Here is a 23,273-nt window from a genome sequence, read left to right on the forward strand (position 1 = left end):
CTTTTTCTTTAGTTCCTATAATAGTGCTTGGCATATATTAGGCACTAAAATATATTTACTAAATGAATGAATGGACAAACAAATAATTGAATTAATAAATATAAAATTTTCTACTCCATTTTTCATCTAGACTGCTGTGGGCTGCTGGAAAGGATTCTAAGTATGTCAATTATGTCTAAGGGAAGAGATAGTTTAAGAATTTAGTTTCACTCATTCATTCATTTCTTTAAAAATATGTATTAAATTCTTACTCTATGCTATTTAATAGATACTAGAAAGCAAAAGGGAGTAAGAAGCAATCCCTTTTTTTAAGGAAGTCTAGTGAAAAAATCACAAATATCCTGCAATATTGTTTGCTCAAATAAGAAATATGCAAAATATCAGGGGACTACAGAGTTTAGAATGTTTTCTTTTGTCTGAGGGACCTCCCAAAAGTGGTGATACCTTGAACTGACTCTTGAATTAGAGGTAGGCGTTTGTTAGGGTGCATATGCTAATAAGAGTAAAGGAAGGAGACATTCAAGATATTAGTAGAGATGTGGTATAGTTTTACATAACTTAATTCTAAGTGAAGAACTAAATTATTTTCAATATATTAAAAATACTACACTAATCCTCTGAGGAATATATGGAATTGTTGAATCACTGTATTGGACTCCTGGAACAAGTATAACACTGTATGTTAACTACATTAGAATTTTGATGACCTGTTTCCTAAACTGAGTCTGTTAGTGGCATTCCACACATCATTTTTTGCTTTTTGAAAAGTTCTACAGGGGAACTCAGCTTCCCTTGGAAAGAGCTCAGAGTTGAGAAGCAGTCAGCTGGGTGAAATACATTCCCAGTCAAATGTGGACACTTTGGTAGAGCCAAAATAGATGAGTAGCTGTGAGCTAAGAATTTTAATTCCTATAATTCCACCTGGATCCTTATATTTAGCTTTGAGCTGTTATCGATCTAAAACATTGTGCTAAGTCAGACTTTATAACCCAAAAGGAAATTCTTTAAGAATGGAAGATACCTGAGACAAGAAATATTATCTTAGATTTCTGGGTTTGTGTTGCTTTTGTTAGAATGACATTTTTCATAGGCTCAGTAAAGACATTCTAACTAGCATTTAATTATGATTTTCTGCAAAGACTTTAAGGTTACCTTTTTTAAAATTATGAGTTTAACACAATAGTTATGTTGCATTCTGGCATCCTGACCTTTTAAAAACATGCCATTTCATTATGTTTCAGATATGTAAGTGATGTGCTCTTTTATAGCTTTGGCCAAGGGAGAACTCATAATGAAGACAAGAGCAAGCTCGAGCTCATACCCCTTTGAATCTCTGACATTCTATTTTCCAGGTAAACTATACCTGTCAACAGAGGGGAGGTTTTCTGGTTCCTAGCCCCTGAGATAATTATGCATGCTGTTGTATAGAGTAGAGGCAAAAGTAAACTACATAGGGTACAGGAAAGGACCAATCAGATCTGGTTCAATTTTTATCCCTTTCCTGTGACTTCCTGAAGTGTCTCTTTGACAGATGCACTTCATGCTGATCTCCCCAATCTCTGACCCAACCAAGGTCTGTATTGTCTACTTAACATATTTTGGCACTTGATCAATATAAATGTTTATATATAAAAATTATATATCTAATTAGGACACAAGCCTTTTGTGGGGAAGAATTTTGCCTCCTACTTTTTGGTATCCTCTTTGGCCCTTAACATTCAGCGTATGATAGATGTTCTATAAATTGTTATTTGATTAAACTTAGCTTATCATCTTTCAGAATGTATGGTAGCAGAAGAACTGTGGAAATATTACTCACCCGAGGATGCTAAGGGTCCTGCTAGTGAGCCAGCTGGATTCCCTGCCCAACCCTACCACCCCTTCCTTCCTCTTGTCCGTGTAGTTGCATACTTTGCACTGCTCCTTTACAGACTGTCTAACCCAGGGACATGCTCTGGGAGAGAAGAAAATATCCTCTTTTCCTTTACATAAGCTCAAAAGTGATGAAAAGTATATCACAAAATATTACCAGTTGTTCAGGTTAAATGAGGCAAATGAGATGCATTTCAGAATGCGAAGTAAGAAGAGCTCTATCGGTAAGACATTGCTGGTAATAATGAAAATTATGGACACAGTGTTAAAAGTAGAAGTCCTAGGGCAGAAGAAAAAAAGGGCTTAAATTGGAAATGGAGATAAAGAGAATTGGTTAGACAGAAAGAATGGGGAAGATATTGAGGAAGAGGTCTGCAGGGAGCATTTAGACTTGACAACACAAATATCCAGGTTAAATCTGACATAAGTTCCTCTACCTGCAAAGCGTAGGGGAAAACTATCCCAAGCTGCTGGGGATGTTTTAGCTCTTTGAATATGCCCTCTAAGGAGTCAAGCTCTAAGAATACCAAATGCAAGTGGACTAAATTTAGATCCTCTGCGTGGTACACAGTATATTATAGATTAGGCTAATTACTGTCAAATAGATCCCAATCTGTACAGGGGCTTTGACCAAAAGAGGTTTATTTCTTGCTAAGAGTACTGAGTGTTTGCCCAGGTTGGCATGGTGATCTTCCCTCATGTCACTATCCAAGGACCTGGTTGATGGACGCTCTGCCATCTTTAATATGTACCTTCTCAGATATCTGCAGGGATGGCAGCATCATATGTATTTCAGCCAGCTCTAAGGAGAAAAAAGGCAGAGGAGAACAAATGTGGGATGATTTAGGGTTAGGTATTGCAGTGGTAAATATTTCCATTGGCATATATTTCAATGTCCAGAACTCGGTAATACAGTCACACCTAAATGCTAGGTAATTAAGGAGCTGGAGAATTCATTGGAAGTGATGGGGGAAGCATAACTGCTCAGGGGGAAAAAAAAGGATGAGAATCCTGGACACTTCTCAATTTTGTTTTATTTATCATACCTGTAACACTGTGTGTTGAGGCCTGTGTGTAATTATGTCAGGTACAGGTAAGCATAGATGCATCTTATAAACATCTCTGGACCTGGTGCACTTGAACCATGCCAAAGTGCCATTCCAGGATTCATGAAGATTATTGTTTATTTGACTTGAAGTTATTTTCTTTACTATAAAAGATCTTCGTCCCCAGAGTGCTATTGATTAAGGTGTCCTGATGGTGGCATCTTATTAGCACAACTTACACTTAATGTCTTTGATAATCTTAAGTTTTAAAATTAGAAAATGCTCATTGAAATTTATCCAAGGTGAGATTTTTGGTCTTTCAGTAAGAGTTTTTTAGAATATGAATAATTTAGTGCAAAGCTAATCAAATTTTGCATCACATAGTCTATAAAACAATGAAAGCCTTCCAGTGCCTTTCTGAAACTTTAATGGATTTGTACATTTCAGTGGTTTTTTTTGTTTTGTTTTGTTTTACTTTGTAGGGTTTTAGCACGATTGCCAAAAATTACTCCACCGGAACAGCTGTAAGCAGTAGTATTAACATAACCAGTTAATGAATTAGTCTGTAATGTTCTAAAGTGTTCTTCTTTTGTTTTAATTCTTTCCTAATGTTCTTTTTCTTTTTTTTTTTTTTAAGATTTTACTTATTTATTCATGAGAGGCACAGAGAGAGAGAGGCAGAGACAGAGGCAGAGGAAGAAGCAGGCTCCATGCAGGGAGCCCGATGTGGGACTCGATCCTGGAACCGTGGGACCACGACCTGAGCCAAAGGCAGATGCTCATGGTTGAGCCACCCGGGTGTCCCATCTTTCCTAACATGCAAAAGGAATCACTAAAATGATTTTGACCTAGGCCAATTACACATGTTGGTGTAACTTCATTTGGCAACAGTTTATAAAATATCAAAAATTTGATAGGAACTGTCATAACAATGGAGAGGTAAAATTACATGCCACATAATAGGTGCTAAAAATATTTGTTGATAAGTGAATGAAAATATACAAGGTCCCATTTATCGCCTATTACCTGAATAATTAGTCACTCATTGAAACACTTCCATGTCAAAAATATTGTCCTTGATCAGTACAGGCATAACCACCAAACTTACTGAGCCTACCCAATGTAGGCTGTGAATAAACTGGCTAAATTGTTAAAAGTCAATTCCAAAACAAGAGACAGAGTCTGAAAGCAGATATTTTATTTGAATTATATATTTTGTTTATTAATTATGCCTTATATAAATAATAGCCTTGCCCTCACATGTTATGTAGTTTACAAGTTTATGCTCCATCAGGCAGACTAAATGACAGTGTCATAAAAGGTAGGTGTCTGAATTGGAAAACTATAAGATATATGTCAGATCTCAGAAGAAAAAAGTAGAATAGAACTTCACACTCAGTCAACTTCTCCTGTGAGTATAGAAACTTGGCTTTAATCAGTTACCATATGGTCAACACTTGACTAGTTCTTTTTATAGGTTATTTCAGATAACCTGAGACTTTGGCTTGTATATAACCACTTTATTGTGTTTTAGAATGAAGTTATTAAATCAATACAAAAGTAAATTAATTGAGCATTTACTTTATACAAGCTAATTCAATGAACGACTTCAATTTGATTCAATTCAGTAAACCTATTGATTGCTCTCTATTGGAAGATGCTGAGCTGGTTTTGTAAGTATTCATATAGAATTGAATTGAGAGATACATCTATAATTAGTGAGCTTATGGCCTTATTAAATATTATGATTGTGAAAACTCGTCAGTTTGCTTCATATATATCATCCCTGGAAGAACACTGCTTGATTGGCATCTGGAAATGCTAGTGTGTTTGTGTTTTTTAAAAGATTTTATTTATTTACTTGAGAGAGTGAGAGCGAGCCAACACAAGGTGTGGGGAGGGGCAGAAGGAGAGGGAGAAGCAGGGAGCCTGACCCGGGGCTCGATCCCAGGACCCTGGGATCATGACCCGAGCTAAAGGCAGATGCTTAACCAGCTGAACCACCCAGGTACCCCTGAAAATGCTAGTATTGATGCTTCAAAATGTAATGGCTGTATTTTATGCTTCCTATTCATTCATGATTGAGGAACATGGTTATATTCAGTTAGAGATGCGTGTTTTGTCAGACAGGCCCTTGTACACACACAGTCCTTTTAGCTCCTGTTTGGCATGTACTTTAAACTCCCCCCTTCTGAGCTAGTTTTGATAGAAAATAGAGGTTGGAATATTTGGGCTTCAGAAGAACAATGGACTCAGAGAGGTGATACTCCCAGGTGTAAGTGGGAAGAGTTAGAATGTCTGCAAACAATTGAAAGTGTATTTTGAGTAAAGCGATCTTAAAGAGGAGTTTCTTGGTGTCTACCCTCCTCCCTTCCAGCCCTCTCGCGGTATCTCGGGATTATCTGCTGCCCATGGAAAAGTCCTACAGCAAGGCTTCAACAGTATTATACTATGATGATTAATGTAACTTTATAGTAAGTCTTGAAGTTGGGTGGTGTCAGTCCTCTGACTTTGTACCACTTTTTCAATATTGTGTTGGCTATTCTGAGTCTTTGTCTTTCATATAAACATTAGAATCACTTTGCCAATGTCTACAAGGTGACTTGCTGGGATTTTGAGTGGAATTACATTGACTATATAGATCAAGTTGAAAAGATCTGAAATTCTAACAATATTGAGTTTTCTGATTCATGAATGTAGAATATATCCCCATTTGTGTAGCCTTTCTTTGATTTCTTTCCTTATTTTTGTAGTTTTCCTTGTATAGGTTTTGTAATTTATTGATTTATGCATAGAGTTATTATTATTATTATTATTATTATTATTGGGTTCTGGGCAAATGGTTTTATGCTTTTCATTTCAAATTCCTATTGTTCATTGCTGGTATATGGAAAGCAATATAAATTCCTCACTTATTATAACAATATGCTAACTTTATTACCAACACATCTGGTCTCCACAGCAATGTTGATTTCCTGTAATCAAAACATTTGTTATTTAGGGACTCAGAACTAAAACCCAAACTGACTACTAATGAGCTCCTTGAAAATTTTGGCTGAGGCAACAGGAGAGAGAGGTAACTGTCCATTTCTAGATTCTCTGCTCTAAGAATAAAAACTTCTATACTCCAAACTCAAGAAAGCTACTTGGCTGTAATCTGTCCTAATCCATCTCTGATAACTTGCTTTTGTAACCACACTTCTGAAAAATGTCCAGTTTGTGACATCACCACCTGGCTGAAGGTCAGCTAATCAAAATAGTCTCATTATGGCTGACTTTCAGAGACAATTCCACAGCTTGAGATGCCTCCACTTTTAGAGATACTTCCATAGCTATTAAAGATCAACTCTTAATTGTCCACTTCCAGAATTCTGTCAATCCTTGACTCTGTGTTTCTCAAAACTCTAAAAAAAATCAGCAACTCGCTTTGATCAGTGTTACTGAACTCTAGATATAAATATCTCTTGCTTGTCAAACATTCCATGAAGATTTTGGTTTCAAACATTGATCAGTGGCCTCTTTTATGGGAGCTCTTTTTTTCCTTTTTACCAACTGGGCTACCAGGAACAGCAACAGTGGGTTGCACTATTTTAAAGCCAGGTAGAAACCCTTAACAGAACTATTATTTTAGTATTTTCTTGGCATTTTTGGTGGGATCACAAATTTGCATAGAACTCCACTATATGAATATAGTTTCTGTATCTTTTGTAAAATAGTTACTGAATTCATTGTTCGGTTACTAGTTAAATGTTCTTTATATAAAGAAACTTCTGTAAATTTGTCTGAGTTTAATGTTAGGTTAAATTGTCTCTCCTGAGCAAATCATTTCTTCTCTTCTCTGGCTGCCATGAGTCTCAGCACTACATTTTCTAATCAGCTATAAGACTTATTTCTTACTTTAAGATTATGTTCTTAACCGTAAAGACACATGGTTTTCATTTATCTTCAAATTTTTTGTCACTATCCTCCTTATTATAATGACTTTACTATATATGAAGTTTGCTTAACCTGCCTAAAAAGTCCATTTTGGAGACCAGATATGGAAAAAAATTTATAATACATTTCTTTTTCAGAAACGTTTGGTAACCCTCTAATATTTGCACCTTCTTGCTCTTTCAGGCCCTTTCACCTTTAATAAGAATCAATCTTTCTGTTGTTTCCATAATATCTAGAGTTTGGCAGTGATATTTTAATAAAATCAGTCAGCTGAAGTTATATTTTCACAAATCATTTTTTAAAGATTTTATTTATTTATTCATGAGACACACACACACACACACACACACACACAGAGAGAGAGAGAGAGAGAGAGAGAGAGAGAGAGAGAGGCAGAGACACAGGCAGAGGCAGAAGCAGGGTCCATGCAGGGAGCCTGACGTGAGACTCGATCCCAGGTCTCCAGGATCACGCCCTGGGCTGAAGGTGGGCGCTAAACTGCTGAGCCACCCAGGCTGCCCTCACAAATCATTTCTAACACTGATACTCTTTAGGGCAAAATTACATGTCATAGTATTAATTTTCAGCATAACTGGTGAAAGGTCAATTTCCCACAGTAGTTAATTGGCCAACTACACAATTGCCTTTCAAAGTGTTGTAACTTTAATAGCAGTAATGTGCTGCAATAAAAGACAACATCCTAACCCTGAAACTTTGGGGGTCATGGTGGGAATCGTTAAAAATTCCAAATTCTTATTTTGTTTTTGTATATTTTTTAATATCCTAACAACTTATTATGCCTCCTCATTCAAAACCAAGGCAATGCAGGTAATATGGTACTTTTATTCATCTAATCCTGTTCTTTGGTGATTTTATTTCCTATGTAAAGTGCTCATGCTGTATAGTGTAACCTTTATTAGACAGGAGCCATTTGTAGTGATATCCCTATTCACTCTCCATAGTTAAGTTTATCTTTCTTGAAGGTCTTCATTGAGCCACCTGCTTCATGTTATTACATCGGCAGCACTACCACCAGCAGCGTAACAACTGCCATTTATTTAGCAATAACTACATGTCAGACCCTAGGCTAAAGACCAATTTTATCTCAGCTACTTCTTACATTAACTATGGCAGGTGATACTAACCTCATTTGATAGTTGGGAAAAGTGAAGCTGAAAGACTCTCAGTAATTTGTACAAGGTCACACCAATAGCACGTGGCAAGAGTTCATTCCTCATGACACTATGCTTTACAAATAAGGACGCCGAGGCCCAGAGAGACCAGAATGAAGAGTACACACAAATATGAAACCAGATCTGTCTGAACTCTCCAAGAACATGTTCTTTCATCCATTCCTCATTCCGTATTTGTTTCTCTGCCCTATCTGAAATATAGGAAGAGGAATAAATTTTGTGGATTAAAGGGTTTTGATCTGGCACCTAAGGAAAGCTTCCCATTTTATGAATAGATATAATTCTCTGAGTTCACACTTTTAACAGAAATACCTCAGATCTGAGCTGTTGGCTTGGCAGTGGTCTCAAGCCTATTACTTGGTGACCTCATGTTGCCACTTCATCACTAGCATATGAACCAAAACAAAGTCATTCATATCTAAAACAGAGGCAGCCAACTGTAGCTTGCTTCAGGAATCACTTTTAATGATGAAGGGAGAAATTGTGAAATTCCTAAGATCACCTTTGGGCTGTGTCCCGGTGGCTTTGGAAAAAAATGAAAAAGAAAATGCAGATAATAGGAAGGCTGGTTCACTTTCATTGCCTTTAGCTGGAAACAGGCTAGTGGCCACTCACATCAAAGCTGTGCACACTGGCTGCCTGAAGTATGTGCATGTTCTGCATTGTGGCCTTGCAGGTTTTCATTTTCCTCCCTCAATGACTTTGATATCAAAGCTGCTTTATTATCAAGTTAACATAATGGGACTCCAACCTAATACTTTGCCAAGCTCTCATTGATCCTTGGTGTGGAATAAATGTGAACACTGCCTCATTAATCCCCTCCAACGTCCTTGGAGAGAAGAGGCAAGCAATAACCCATCCATTTTGCAGTGGAAGAAAGAAAAGGCAAAGTAAATTGCTCACTTTGCATCTGTGCCCAGCCTTCTGGACATTTCCATCTGGATATCCTGCTGGTTTGTTAAACTGAACTTACCCCAAATTGAACTCATTCTCTTCTTTTTTCCAGAATATATTCCTCTTTCTGGACATTGTGTCTTCATTAATGGCACTACCATCCACACAATTCTTCTAGTAGAGCCTCTGAATCATCTTTGATTCTCTTATTTTCTATATTCTGTTAGTTACAATGTTAGTTTCCTTTTCCTTTGAAATAGCTCCCAATTTAATCTCTTCTCTTCAAAGAACCCTGCCCCAATCTCTTCCTCCACTTAGTATCTCATCATTCCTTAACCGGATTAGTGCCAAACAAGCAAAAATCACACTTTTATACACAATTTAGGTTTTTCAATTGATGCCATCTCAAAAAAAAACAATCTTTGTAACACCAGTGCATTACTGTTTTCTGCTCAAAACACTTTGATGGTCTCACATGACCAACAAACCTAATCCTGACTCTTCACATTAAAGAGATGTTTTAAAATTGGGCCAGCTTCCCGCTGAGAACTTGTTGCTACCATGTACCCCACACTCTAGACCTGAGGGCTGTGTCGCTCTTTCCCCAAATTTTTTTTCCCTGTCCCCTAACTTTGGTTCATGTTGAGTTTGCCTTTATCTGAGCTGACTTGCTGGGCAAATTTCTAGTCATTCTGTTAAGGCCCAGTTCTTATGTTACATCGTATTTGTTATCTTTTTTTGGCTTATCCATCTGCCTACTTTCTTAATTAACCTCCCCTTTTGAGTTTTCATAACAGTTTGTTACCATTTGTTGCACTTTATTTTATAGTTAATTATCAGTGTTTCTCAAAATAGCCTGTAAGTTCCTTGAGGACAAAATCCCAATTTTATTCATTTCTGAATGATTAGTACTGAGTATGGTGGTGAGTACTTACTTGATGCTAAATAAATTTGTATAGAAGTTTATAGATAACAAAGAATTTTTTTTTACAGATTTTTAAAAATTTATTTATTCATGAGAGAGAGAGAGAGAGAGGCAGAGACACAGGCAGAGGGAGAAGCAGGCTCCGTGCAGGGAACCGGACATGGGACTCAGTCCTGGGACTCCAGGATCATGCCCCAGGCTGAAGGCGGCACTAAACCGCTGAGCCACTGGGGCTGTCCACAAAGAATTTTTTAAGAAGAAATTTTATCACATTTAATACTCACAATAACCTTGTAATATAGGTATTACAACTGATCCCTAACTTACAGATGAACAAACTGAGGCCTAGAAAGTATAAATACTTTTCCAGCGCAGCCCGGGTGGCTCAGTGGTTTAGCACCGCCTTCAGCCCAGGGCGTGATCCTCGATTCGGGATCGAGTCCCACGTCAGGCTCCCTGCATGGAGCCTGCTTCTCCCTCTGCCTGTGTCTCTGCCTCTCTCTCTCTCTTTCTCTGTGTCTGTCATGAATAAATAAATAAAATCTTTAAAAAAATGCACTCAAGTTGGTTTGTAGGATTAGCCCATACTGTTACTGGAGGGAGGCATGGACAGCTTTTCTTCTCCCACATTTTCTCATTCTTTAGCTGAAAATTCTCCGGTTAAATTCATTAATAGTAGACCACAAACGAACATCTCTTCTAGGATGTCTGGAAGCAGATCTCTTTGCATTGCTCAGATTTTCTTTTTAGAATAGGTATTACTTGTCTCTTCTAGAGCTAATTTAGGGTCTCACCTTTAATTATTAGCTTTGGATCAGCCTATATTGCTTAGTAAATAGAGAGTTTGCGGCCTTGTTTGCTTTCCTTTATAATCTAAGCACTTAAAGGACAGAAGACATGTTGGCAGGTTGGAACTCTAATTTGGTAGAGATGCTCAAAGACCCTCAAACTAATGGACTCTATTAAGGTCTACATTTCCTTTCTGGTAATTCCTGATATACCTCCAAGATCTGTTACTTCGCCCTTTGTTGTCAAGTCTTCCCAACTCATCACTCAAACATTATGCCTTCTGTTGCCCACTTCCCACTCTAGCAAAACTGTTTCTTACTAATCTAATAGCATCTAGCTATAATCCCATGATTTTAACCTTTGATTTATTATTCAACTTGTAGTGACAATGTCTGATGTTTCCTTAAGCACCAAGCACTGTAAGTACTTAAATGAAAGTTGTAGATCAATTGGATATAATACAGATTGATTCTTCACCTCTCTCTCCAGGTACCCACATCTACTTATCCACCAAGAATTGAATTTTTTTTTTCTCCATCCCTTGAATCTAGGCTGATCTTGTATTTTGCTTTGAACTACAGAATGTGGCTGAGTTGCCAGTGTTCCAGTTCTGATCAAAGGCATTAAGGGGCCTTGTCTGCATTCACTCTTTCCCCTGGAACTCCACCATTACCATATGAACAAACCTGAACTAACCATTAGAAAATGAAAATCCATGTGGAAGAGAGGCCAACTGTCCTTGCTAAATGTAAATATTTTGCTAAAAAATTCTCATAGGCCAGACTTTACTAGCTGACTGCCAAGTACGCAAGAGAGCTGTCTGTTCAATCCACAGCTGATTGTGAATGTAAGAGTGAGCCCAGAGGACACTAACAGAATTACCCAGCTTTTCTGTAGACAAAGAATAATACATGGTTATTGTTCTAAGTCATTGAATTTTGACTGGTTTGTTTCACAGCAATAGCTTGCTTACACCGCATCATCTCATTTAAGCTTCCCTATACAATGATGTAAAATTAGTAATATCCCTACTTAATGGCTGAGGAAATTCAGGGTTAACAGATTAAGCCACTTATTCAACTTCTCACAGTTTTCACTAAAGGGCTGGGATTTGAGCCAAGATGGTCGTAACTATAGAGTTTGTATGCTTAAATATTATGTAACACTGTTCCCCTTCAGGAGCATGTAATTCATAACTTAATTCATGAAATCACCAAATCCTTTGGAGGAATAATTTAGTTCATGTCCCCCCCCTTGATTTGTACATGAGGAGACAGAGACCCAGACATTACTGATTTGTCCCAGGTTATAAAGTCAAACCATGGTCAGAAGTTTTTTTGTTTCTCCTTAATAACCCATAATTAATTAATCTTTCTTGGTCAAAAGCATTTCTTTTTCCACTGGATAACTGCAAGTTTCTTGAGGTTTTATTCTTTCTCCATGTCTGCCTGGGTGCCCAGCAAAGTGGTGAGTTCCTTAAGGGTTTAAAGCAAATTTATTAACTGACTAATTGTTTCCTTACTTGAGCTTGTTTATTTCTGAAATCCTCATGACTTGGGCAGCAAGCAAAGTGGCCACGGCTAGCAATACCGTGATGGGGGAAGGCTGCCAACTAGGGATCAGTGCCAGTATGAAGGCTCTCTGCTTAGGCCGAGACCCAGATGGGAATTCTCATCCTCTGTAGTTACTGTATTTTTCTCCTAGGAGGCACAACATCTGTTGACCTGAGCAGAAGGCAGACACTTAACTAACTGGGCTACCCAGGTGCCCCATGCCTTGCACTGTTATTGATATTTTAGCAGTAGCCCGAGTGCTTTGTGCCACATCTTTTTTTCTTGATCTGTTTGCTTTTGAGCTCAGCTGTGTAACAAAATTCTGTTGTATTTTATTCAATATGCTGCATTATCAGGACTGTATTTTGTCGATGTGCCTGATAAAGAAAATCACCCCCACATTTGGGAGAAACATTTGGGTAGACCTAAGTTCCAGACTTTTGCTTTCATACATTGCTTGCTAAGATTGTCCTTTAAGCAGTGGAACAAGTTTAAGCAGAAAGCGTTTGGATAAGGGCAAGTAGCATCCAATTCAGCCAGGTTCTTAAAATTTGACTATTTCTCTAAGCCAGGAAATTCAGCTATGTGGAAGAATTAGTTAAAGTGATGCTACGAAAAGTAGACACATTCTGGGGCAAAAGGCCTTAAATATATATATATTTTTTCTATTTCTTGTTCTTATCCTTTGCAGGACAGTATAGCAAAGCAAAATTAGTGATTTTCTTTCTATTATATGGCATATCCTCCATGAAAACTCACAACAGACACTAGTAGTCATTCCATAGTGCAACTAAGGATTTTTGGCATGCTTAGGGAAAAAAGCCGTGCTTCCTTCACACTTGCCTCTTCCCTTGATTTGATCCTGTTTCTTTATAATGTATGTGGATTAATGACAAATTTTGTAGAGATTGAAGACTGGATTCTGATCATATGATAGGGTAACAGCAGAGTCTGGTTTAATTTTAGACCAATTAAATGTAAAATGTAAAACTGTTATTTTGTTTTTAAATTTATTTAGAAAAATTTTGGGAGCTTTAAATTGCCTCATTAATCTGAAAATGTGATAATCTTTTAAATATTAGGTTGTTGTTTTTGTTTTGTTTTTTACAGAAAGAGAAAAAGAGAGAGAGAGCACACCTGCAGGGAGTGGCTGGGGGTGGGGTGGGGAGGCAGGCAGAGGGAGAGTGAGAAGCAGATTCAGATTCCGCACTGAGCAGGGAACCCAACACAAACAATCCCAGGACCCTGGGATCCATGACCTGGGTGGAAGGCAGACACTTAATCCACTGAACCACCCAGCAGCCTCTACATTATGTTTTTTATCATTCAAGCATTCAAGTGTCATACATTCAAATTTTAAATTGTTAATATTTCAAGATAGTTTAGAAGAAAGTACTAGGTTAAACAATAGGAAAGAGTGGGTGATCTAATTCCTTCTATTATCATTCTCTATAGACTGTACTTTCTTAAATACATCCTGTTTCTTTTACTAAAATGGGCTAACTCTCTTTCTGCCTTTCACTGCTGTCTTGCCAGTTGGAATCAGACCAAGGCTATGACAAGAGATTACACGCTGGCTGACATCAAGAAGTGAAGATGAATCTCATTGAAATTCTCCCTCTCATTAAAAACAAAATGGTTAAAATGTAGTTCTACGGTCACTGTTTTGGGAAAACAAATATAAAAGTGACATTCTCATTAGTCAACAATGTAGTTAAGTTTTAGAGTCACACCAAGTTCTGCAGCATACTGGTTTGTTAGATGTGTGTGTGTGTGTCTATGGTGTTGGGAAGTCAACAGGGAAAGGGCAGAAAAAGGCTTTCCTTCCTGAGTGTTACCTTTTTTGTCTCAGTGTCTCTCAGGTGATTATAATGGACAGAAGCCCTGATGTTGGCAGTTCACTATAATCCTTCTCTTGTAGAGGGATACCTAAAACTTGGTTTCACCTTTGGCTTTTCAGCTATTGAGAAAAGGAATTGTTTTTCTAATAGATTATACTCAGAAAAAAAATAGTGACAAAACTGACTGGTGTAAGTCAAAATAAAAAAAAAAAACAAGTAGAATTAAACTACAGATCTATTGAAATTTTATAAAAAATCTCCCTCTGTAAAATATACCTTTATCATTTTGTGATGGGGAAATCACAAAACATAAAACATAAATAGTCTATTTACTGGAGATATATTTTCATTGACTGCTGAAAAGCTTGTTTCATCCTCTTAACATGACCATTAACAGGCCTCAGAGTTTTAGCTGGCTGTTGGCAGCTCCTTACTCTATGGATTTCTCATAGGGCAGTTCACAAGGTGGCAGCTTGAGTTTCCCAGAATGTGGGAGAGAGAGGAGAGGGAGAGAGCAGATGAAGGAGAGAAGGTGTACCAGATGCTAGCCAGTGTCTCGATAACCTAATGTCAGAAGGGGTATCTCATGATCTTTGCTTTTTCTGTTCATTAGAAGTAACTTACTCAGTCTAGCCCACACTCAAGGAGAGCAAATTGTTAAAATGGGACATATTACAGGCTACCCACCACAAACTATATGATTCATAAAATTGGATTTCAGCAGTTATTGGACATTTTGTCTAAAGCTTGTCTTTTTACACACTGATCACAATAAGAAATTGACATTTTAGTTTTCTTTATTTCTATGACACGAATTATATTTTGCCTTTGATTTATTTTAAGATATCTAGATTCATCAACATAGGAAAGGTAATGAAAATGTGTCATTATACAGACATTATGCTCCTATTTTTTTAAAAGGTGAGTTATTTATGGCCTCTAATAACTGAAAACTATTGCAAAACATAAAGTGATAAAAATCAACCTGCTTATTTTTATAATGCAAACATAATTTCAATACCAAGTCTTAATAAAGATAGTATGAAATAAAGCTATGTACTAATTTTACATACATATATGGACAAAAATCTTGAATAGCAAATCAAATTTGATAGTGTATTAAAAGAACAATATATAGATTATTCCAGGAATACATTTGTGGTTCAATAATAAGAAATCTATCAACATAATTCACTATGTCATTAAATTAAAAAAACAAAAGAACATGGAAAAATAAATAGGATAAAACCTTTTCCACACACCAAGAATAAATAGCATATGAATGGTATAATACTAAAGCCATTTCTACTTAAAATCAAAATAAGGCAATATCTTCTATCATCAGTATTATTTAATCTTGTTTTGGAGTAAAAATCAATAAGTCTCCAAAATGAGGTATATTTTAATTGCTGAAAGGAATAATAATAATTCCTTAGAAACTTTTGAAACTTTACTAAATGAATGTAATTTATAATAGAACAAAAAGGTGGCTGGATAGACAAATATACACTAATCTATTGCTTTTCTTTAAAACTGCAAAAAATTCATATTTATTGTAGGGGATGAAACATATTAAGGGTAAATTAACAAGGCAAGGTTCTATGGGAAATACATGATGAAATATCATGCAAGTACATAAAACATGTAATGAAATTAAGCAATACAATATATGTTTTAACAGGAAGCTAGAGTATGGAAATACTAGTGCTTTCAAATTTATATGATATTTTGGTAATTCTAACCAAAATGGTTTAATTTTAGAACTGGATAAAACTGTTTTAAATTTCAGATAGAAGGGATGCTTGGTTGGCTCAGTGGTTTAGCACCTGCCTTCGGCTCAGGGTGTGATCCTGGAGTCCTGGGATTGAGTCCCACATCAGGCTCCCTGCATGGAGCCTGCTTCTCCCTTTTCTGTGTGTGTGTGTCTCTCTCTGTGTCTCTCATGAATAAATAAAATAATAAAATAAAATAAAATAAAATAATAAATAAATTTCAGATGGAACAATAACTCTCTAAGAATAACCAGGAGTATTTTATAAATAGAATGACCAATGTGGATTTGCTTTACTAGGTGTTAAAATATGTTGTCAAGCCATTGTAATAAAATAGTATTTTTTTAAATTCAGAATTGGACATATGGATTGTTGGAGAAGAATAGAGAATTTAGACATTATTAACCTCTTTTTTTGATCTTATTACAACTTTTTGTCTGGCAATGATACCCTTAGAAATATAATGCTTTATTGACAATAATTGTTATCTTTTACTTGGGACTAAGTAAAAAAAAGCTTGTCTTTTTACACACTGATCACAATAAGAAATTGTAAGCACTGTCCTAAATGCTATGTAATCCTCATTAGGTTCTAATGCAAATGAAGTAATCTGCTCAGAATTTTTCTTGACATCAAGTTTTGGAGAAGGGTTGAGATCCCATAAGAGTTTGGGATTGAGAACCCAAAAGTACCTAATGGAGGAAAGGGTAAAATATTAGAAGTTTAGTCTCCTAATTACAAATGGCTTCTAACTATCCATTTTGCCCTGAGATGGCCCAGAGCATATCAAGGCTCTAGACTTCTCAATCAAAGTTCCTTGCTTCTTAATTTTCTTTTATTTGAATTTCCTACATATTGTTGTCTGTGAAATTTACCATGGTATTTCACACATGCTAATGTCATCCTTAGTGTTCTCTAGTTATTGTATATCCATGTAAATTTTTCCCAACAAGCTCTAAGTAGTTCATCAGAGATAATTTAAGGCAGCAGTAAATAACTCACTAACTGGTTTGAATTGAAATAGATTGTGGTTATATACTGCTTCTGAGAAAAAGCAGTCTTGTGACAAGAGAACCCTATAAGTAAAAATACTTACACTCCCTCTCCCTATGAAAGACAAAAGAATTGAGATCATAGATTTTCAGTTACCCAAATGTTGGTTAAGAACTAAACATTTGGGATAAAGCTTAGTTATGAACTCCGTAAAAGTGGGTTTACAAGATGAAATGTGCAATTACACAGGGATTAAATGAACTTCTTTTTTGTTTTATGTTTATTTTTCAGTATTGTTCAGTCTTATGAGCATACTCACTATATTGTCCAGCTTCCGCCTAAACACTTCTGATAAAAGGGAACTCATTATCCTCAAAGACAGCCTGTTCCATTTTTGGACAGCTCATTTTGTTGTAGGATAAAAACATCATTGGGCCTATTTCCAATGGCTGTAAGGACAAGATGACTTCCATAGATATTTGGAGCCTGGAGTTTAGATCAGGGATTAATAATCAAGTTCTAGCAGGAGTGATGCAGATGTAAATTGGGTTATCCCTGAAGCTGTTGAAAGTTGACTATAATGCCATTTGGGTATCATCACAGGCCTAGAAGGCCAAAAGTAATCTTCCATTCAAACCCCACTACATAATAACATGCAGTGTTCTGGATTTGACTGTTTGTCAGATGATGCTGAAAAAGGAAAGCTATGAGGATGATTAAAGATGATAACAAACAGATTTTCAAAGAAATATTTCAGAAACTCTAGTTATTTAGTCTCGTCAAGGGGAGATGGAAGGAAGGCAATGATGATGTTTAGTTATATGTTGAGAATCCTTTAACCACATGCTCTCCACAAAACATTGAAAAACAGGTATTTCATAACTCCTTCTGCAGCAAAATCCTGACCTAATGTGAGATGACGCTAATGTAATCTCTACACCACTTAGAGTGAATATTCATGTTTTGCTGCAGAAGTACTTCTATGTTTCATTGTAGAATACTGCTCCAGACCTTGTTGGGAGCACCGGGTGATAGAAAATATATGCACCATATTCTCTCTCTCAAGTTTGAAAAAGGGTGAGGTTTGGTACACATCTGTTTCCAAGGCTTGTATCTTGTACTTGATCATTTCCATATTTAGCTTTGTGTTTAATACTCTTCCCTTTGTTCCTTCCTATTTTCATAATTTTGAGATATGTTGATATCGAAAGTGATAATCCTTCAAAGTAAATGCCAAAGAATCCTGTAAACACGGAAAAGATTCTTTATTACTCTATTTAATTAACAACTAGGTGCTTGGTGGGTGGGACAGCGGAGGATGAGAGGAGCACACAGAAAGGAAAAAGATGCTCAGCAGGCTATTTCAAGAGCAGTAATTGTTAACCACAGTTAGGTTATGGAGTTTTTGGAAAATCTGATGAAAGCAATCTTTTGACCCTCTTAGAAAAAAGAAGGTATATTAGACAAGAAAGGGAAGTAGATACTCTAAATTTTAGAATCTTTTTTCCCCAGCTGTTCAGTCTTCACTGATAAGGCCTCAAAGCCCTCCCAGCTTCCATCTTTAGAGTCTTTCTAGCTATTCCAATTTCTACAGGCTGCTGGTTCCTTAAATCATTGCCACGTGTTTTTGGTTTTTGACACAGCAGCCCTTTGCTTCTAGGAACCAGTTTCTGTTACAATGACTTATTTCTGTATGAGAGATTGCCCTAAGTCTTAGTGGCTTAAGATTCAATTTGTGCTTGAGGATGTGGGTTGGGAATTTGAGAAGGGCTTGGCTGGATTGTTATTCTCCATAATGTGTTACCTGTGGTCACTTGGCATACAGTTGGTGGCTGGTATTTTCCAGAAGTTCTAGAGGTACTCAGCTGCAAGGCTGAGTACACCTGAGCCTCTCTTCCTCTCCCTGTAGATTAAGGGCCCCTCCAAGTGGATATCCAGCGGGGTAGTTGCACTTCCTAAATGGCATCTTGTGGCTTCAAAATTGGTAACTGGCACATATTCATTTCTACATTATTCTAATGATTAAAGAAGTTATAAGAATCAGCACAGACTGAAAGGACTGGAATGCAGACAACCCCCCACACCTCAACCTATCTCAGCTTTCCCCCTCCCTCTCTGAGAGGAATATGAGAGAATCTGTGGCCATTTTTAACCTACTGCATATAGCTTATTAAATTGTTCTTTTTTATAATTCCTTAGTTTGGATGCTTACGTTATTTATTTCAGTCTTATTTCTTCTAGTCTAAGAAGCAGAGCTAAGTATCTCTTTTACTATGTCACAAAATTAGTGTTTTATGGTGTTTTGTTATCATTTATATATGAATATCTTACTTACCAATATGTTTGACTCACTAGTTATTTGAAATGTGTTAAATTTTCCAAAAGGTTTTCATTATGCATTTTTATTTTCATCTCAATTAATTGTGATGTGGTGGAGATTGTGTACATGACACCAAGTATCTGAAATTTTGTTGATATTTGCTCTTGTCAGGATTTCCACTGCCAACTTAAAAAAATTTCAGTGTATGCATTAGAATAATATATTTTTTTCATATGGAGCAGAACCTCTTTTTCCTCTCTTTCTCTCTCATTTATTTATCATCTGTCTATGAAGAGAAATTGTCAGTCTTACCCTATAATTCTATATACTTTTACCTAGATATTATAAAATCCTGTAGAAGATTATAGTGACTATTAGAGAGATTTGTGATCTGCTCATCCTAAAACAAAGTCCATTCTGAATTTAGTTAATTTGTGACATATAATTTAAAAAAGATACTCTAACTTCGAAGTTAGATTTTAAAAAGCAAAGTAACAGGTACTTAACTTTCCTAAGTCTTTATTGACTTACTAAACAGAGGAACAATACTTTCCACAAAAGATTTGTGGTGAGAATTAAATGAAACCATGAGAATTAATGAAAATTACATGGGGAAAGTAGAATGTCTGGTAACTAGAAAGTGCTCAGTGAATTGTTACCTTTGATCCAAACAGAAAGTGTACTTGGCTGTGAAAATAAGTCACACAATTGATGAGTTTTCTTGAGACATCAGATTGAAGAAAAGACACAGTATCTTCACTTAAATATATTCCTAATTTTCACTGTATTTTTCAGCAGAGAATCCAGGCCAGGAGGCCTGTGGTTGACCCCCCAACCACTCTCTGTGTACAAAGCGCTGTGTGTTGACATTCAAGGGCCACATTTCATTCACAGCAATTTCTCTCCAGGCTGCACACGTAGCTCTGGTACTCAGAGCTAATGCATCCCCAGCCTCCATTACAGCTCAGAAAATAGTTTTTTTGGAATCAAGTGTTTTATAGAATATGTGCTTGTTAGAGTAAATGTTTTAAGAGGATAACAGGAAAATGATTCTCGTACATATATACTGCCCATACGCCAAAGGCAGATGCGTTCACTTGTCCATGGTTATGTACAATTGCAAAGTGTCTGTCACCATGAACAGAATAGGAATCGCTCATCTATTCTGAATATCACTCACATTGTGTTATATCCAGCAGTATCCTTTGAAAAACAAATCTATTGCTCTTTCTACTTTACTTTTGCACACAATAGTCATCATCAATTTTGTGCTCAGTTTGACTGTCTTTGTGGCAATTTGGTGACTTAAATTTGCATTTTTCTAGAAAGGGTACAACTTTGAATGATGCTTCTGTATTTTCAGGCTTTGTCATGAAATTGATGAATTTGAAACCAGAAAGCAGTATTTTGTACTCATTCTGGGAAAAGATCAATTTGCTTGCTAGTGGAGGCCCTGTGTTTTGTTGTAGAAAGATGCGTAACTTTCTGTGGCTTCATAAGACTAGTTGATAATGCTTCATCCAGACACTGCCAAATTGCAAAAGGGAAAAATGAATTGCTTATCCAAAAAAAAAAAGCAGACTCTCTGATATTCGTCATGTTACTTTATTTATTTATTTATTTATTTATTTATTTATTTATTTATTTATTTTGTCAAGTTACTTTCTATTTGTACTTTGTTTTTGGGCATTTGTAGCTACTTGTGGGAAATTGCCATAATCACAGTTTCACTAATTTTCGTTTATTTAAATGAATATTCCTGCCCAAACTGTGGTAATAATACATTATTTCCATTAATCTCCTTTGAGACTTTGGTCCAGGTCTGCAAATTTGGGAAACAGTGTAACATGGTGGTGACAATGAAGCATGCAAATTAAAGCACAAAATAATTAAGATTCAAGTGACCTGAAAGCAGGTTTTAAGCAAGATGACTGGGATCGCGACAAATCTTGTAGTGCCTGAAGAACCTGTAAAAATATAAATATTATAAATAACTTACTGAGATTTCCGTAAAAATGAAATTTATTTTTATATTTTATACTTAGGAACAAAAAGCAAAATTCCTACACTCCCCAATAATTATTTTACAAAAATTTTTTACCTTTGTCAATCTGATGGGTGAAAGCATCTCATTGCAAAGCTAATTTACGCTAAATTATGAGTAAGATTGAGTATCTTCTCAAGTATTCAGATCTGTTTGTTTTCATTTCCGTGATCTGCTTGAACAATTTTTTTTGTTTGGATTTTAGTCTTCCCTTAAGAACTCTAAGAAACTTGCCCTTTGTCTATAATATGTGTTGGAAATAACTTCCCAGTTTTTGATTTGTCTTTTGGGTCATTTTCATTTTATATCTCCCACTGCAGAGATATTAAACCAGTGCTACCTCCAGTTAAACCTTCTAAAGGAGCCATGTCCCTGAAAGCTCAGAGATAATCCTGGAAAGAAGAATTACCTGGATCAATGTAAAAGATCACCATTATCTTTTATAGTATCCTCAGTGTTCTTGTCAGAAGAAGAGAGAGTTGTGAAGGACACCTAGGGAGGACTGACATCTATGCTTGGGGAGCTTTTGGAATATTTTGAATAATCTTTTAAAATATAAGTTGCCAGAATTGGGTTTAATGACTTAAAGAATACATCCTGTTTTGAGTTCTCGACCATGATCCATGGCAGACATGGCTGTTTGCCCACCAAACGCTGATGCTCCCATTGCATAATGTAGAGTTGTTGCTGGGTAGTCACCGTCTGCCCAGGAACCATGTTTGCAAACTCTCCCTCTTCATTCTCATAATGTGGTCATGTCACATGACTGCTTTATGCAAATGTAATAGGAGTAAAAATACTCTATTACTTTAGGCCAAATACTTAAGAAGTAGGTGTAGCTTTTCCACTCTCTCTCCTCTGCTAGATGGACTTTTCTACACAAAGCAACTTTCAAAATCAAGTGTAGAGCAAAGTGAAACTTCCATAGGACTGAGCCCCTGGGGAGCAGAGCTAACCCTCCTCTTAAGCTTGTCTTCTGCTATAGGGATTTTCTGTGAATAAAAAAATAAATATTTGTAAATCTTAAGTCACTGAAATTCTGGGATGTTTACTACCATTTCTCCCCCACCCCCCTGAGTATAGAGGATATCTGAATTTCTAAACCTGCCATGTAATTAGACTGAAAACATATGATTAAGTTCTCATCAAAGAGTTGGGTTGTATTTTTTAATTCACTCTGACAATCTCTGTCCTTTACATGGTGCATTTAGAGCATTGATCTTCAAAGTGATTATTGATGTCATTGAGTAAATATCTGCCACGTTCATTACTGTTTTCTACATGTTTCCTTTGGTCTTTGTTCCCACTTTTCCCCCATTTTTTTTTCTCCTTTTCTGTGGTTTTAACTGAGTATTTGATATGATTCCATTTTCTCTCTTAACATATCAGTTACATTTCCTTTTTTACTTTTCATAGTGGGTATCCTAGAATTTGTAATATTCATTTACAGTAAATTCAAGTGTATTTTATTTTTTTAAAGATTTTATTTATTTATTCATGAAAGACACACACACACACACAGAGAGAGAGAGAGAGAGAGGCAGAGACACAGGCAGAGGGAGAAGCTGGCTCCATGCAGGGAGCCTGACGTGGGACTCGATCCTGGGACTCCAGGATCATACCTTGGGCTGAAGGCAGCACTAAGCCGCTGAGCTACACAGGCTGCCCGCAAGTGTATTTTCAAATAACACTATACCACCTCCATGGGTAATGTGAGTAGCTTATAATAACAAAATAATCCTAATGCCTTACTCTCATCCTTTGTACATGTCTGTCATTCATCATATTGATATAGAAGCACATATAATTATATATACATATAAGTTTATCATTAACAATTAGGGAAATGCAAATAAACACCACAACGAGATGTCTGTATACACCTATTAGAGCACCAAAAAAAAAAAAAAAATTGTTAGAGTACCAAATGGTGGTGAGGATGTGGAAAAACTGCACCTCTCATACATTGCTGATAGGAATATCAAATAGTATAGTCACTGAAAAATAGTTTGATAGTTTCTTTAAAGAGCCTAAACATGTACATATTACATGAGACTCATTAATCCTGGACATTTATCCTAGATAAATCAAAACT

This window comes from Canis lupus, chromosome 2 (assembly GCF_003254725.2).
Source record: "Canis lupus dingo isolate Sandy chromosome 2, ASM325472v2, whole genome shotgun sequence".
NCBI classification, from domain to species: Eukaryota; Metazoa; Chordata; class Mammalia; order Carnivora; family Canidae; genus Canis; species Canis lupus.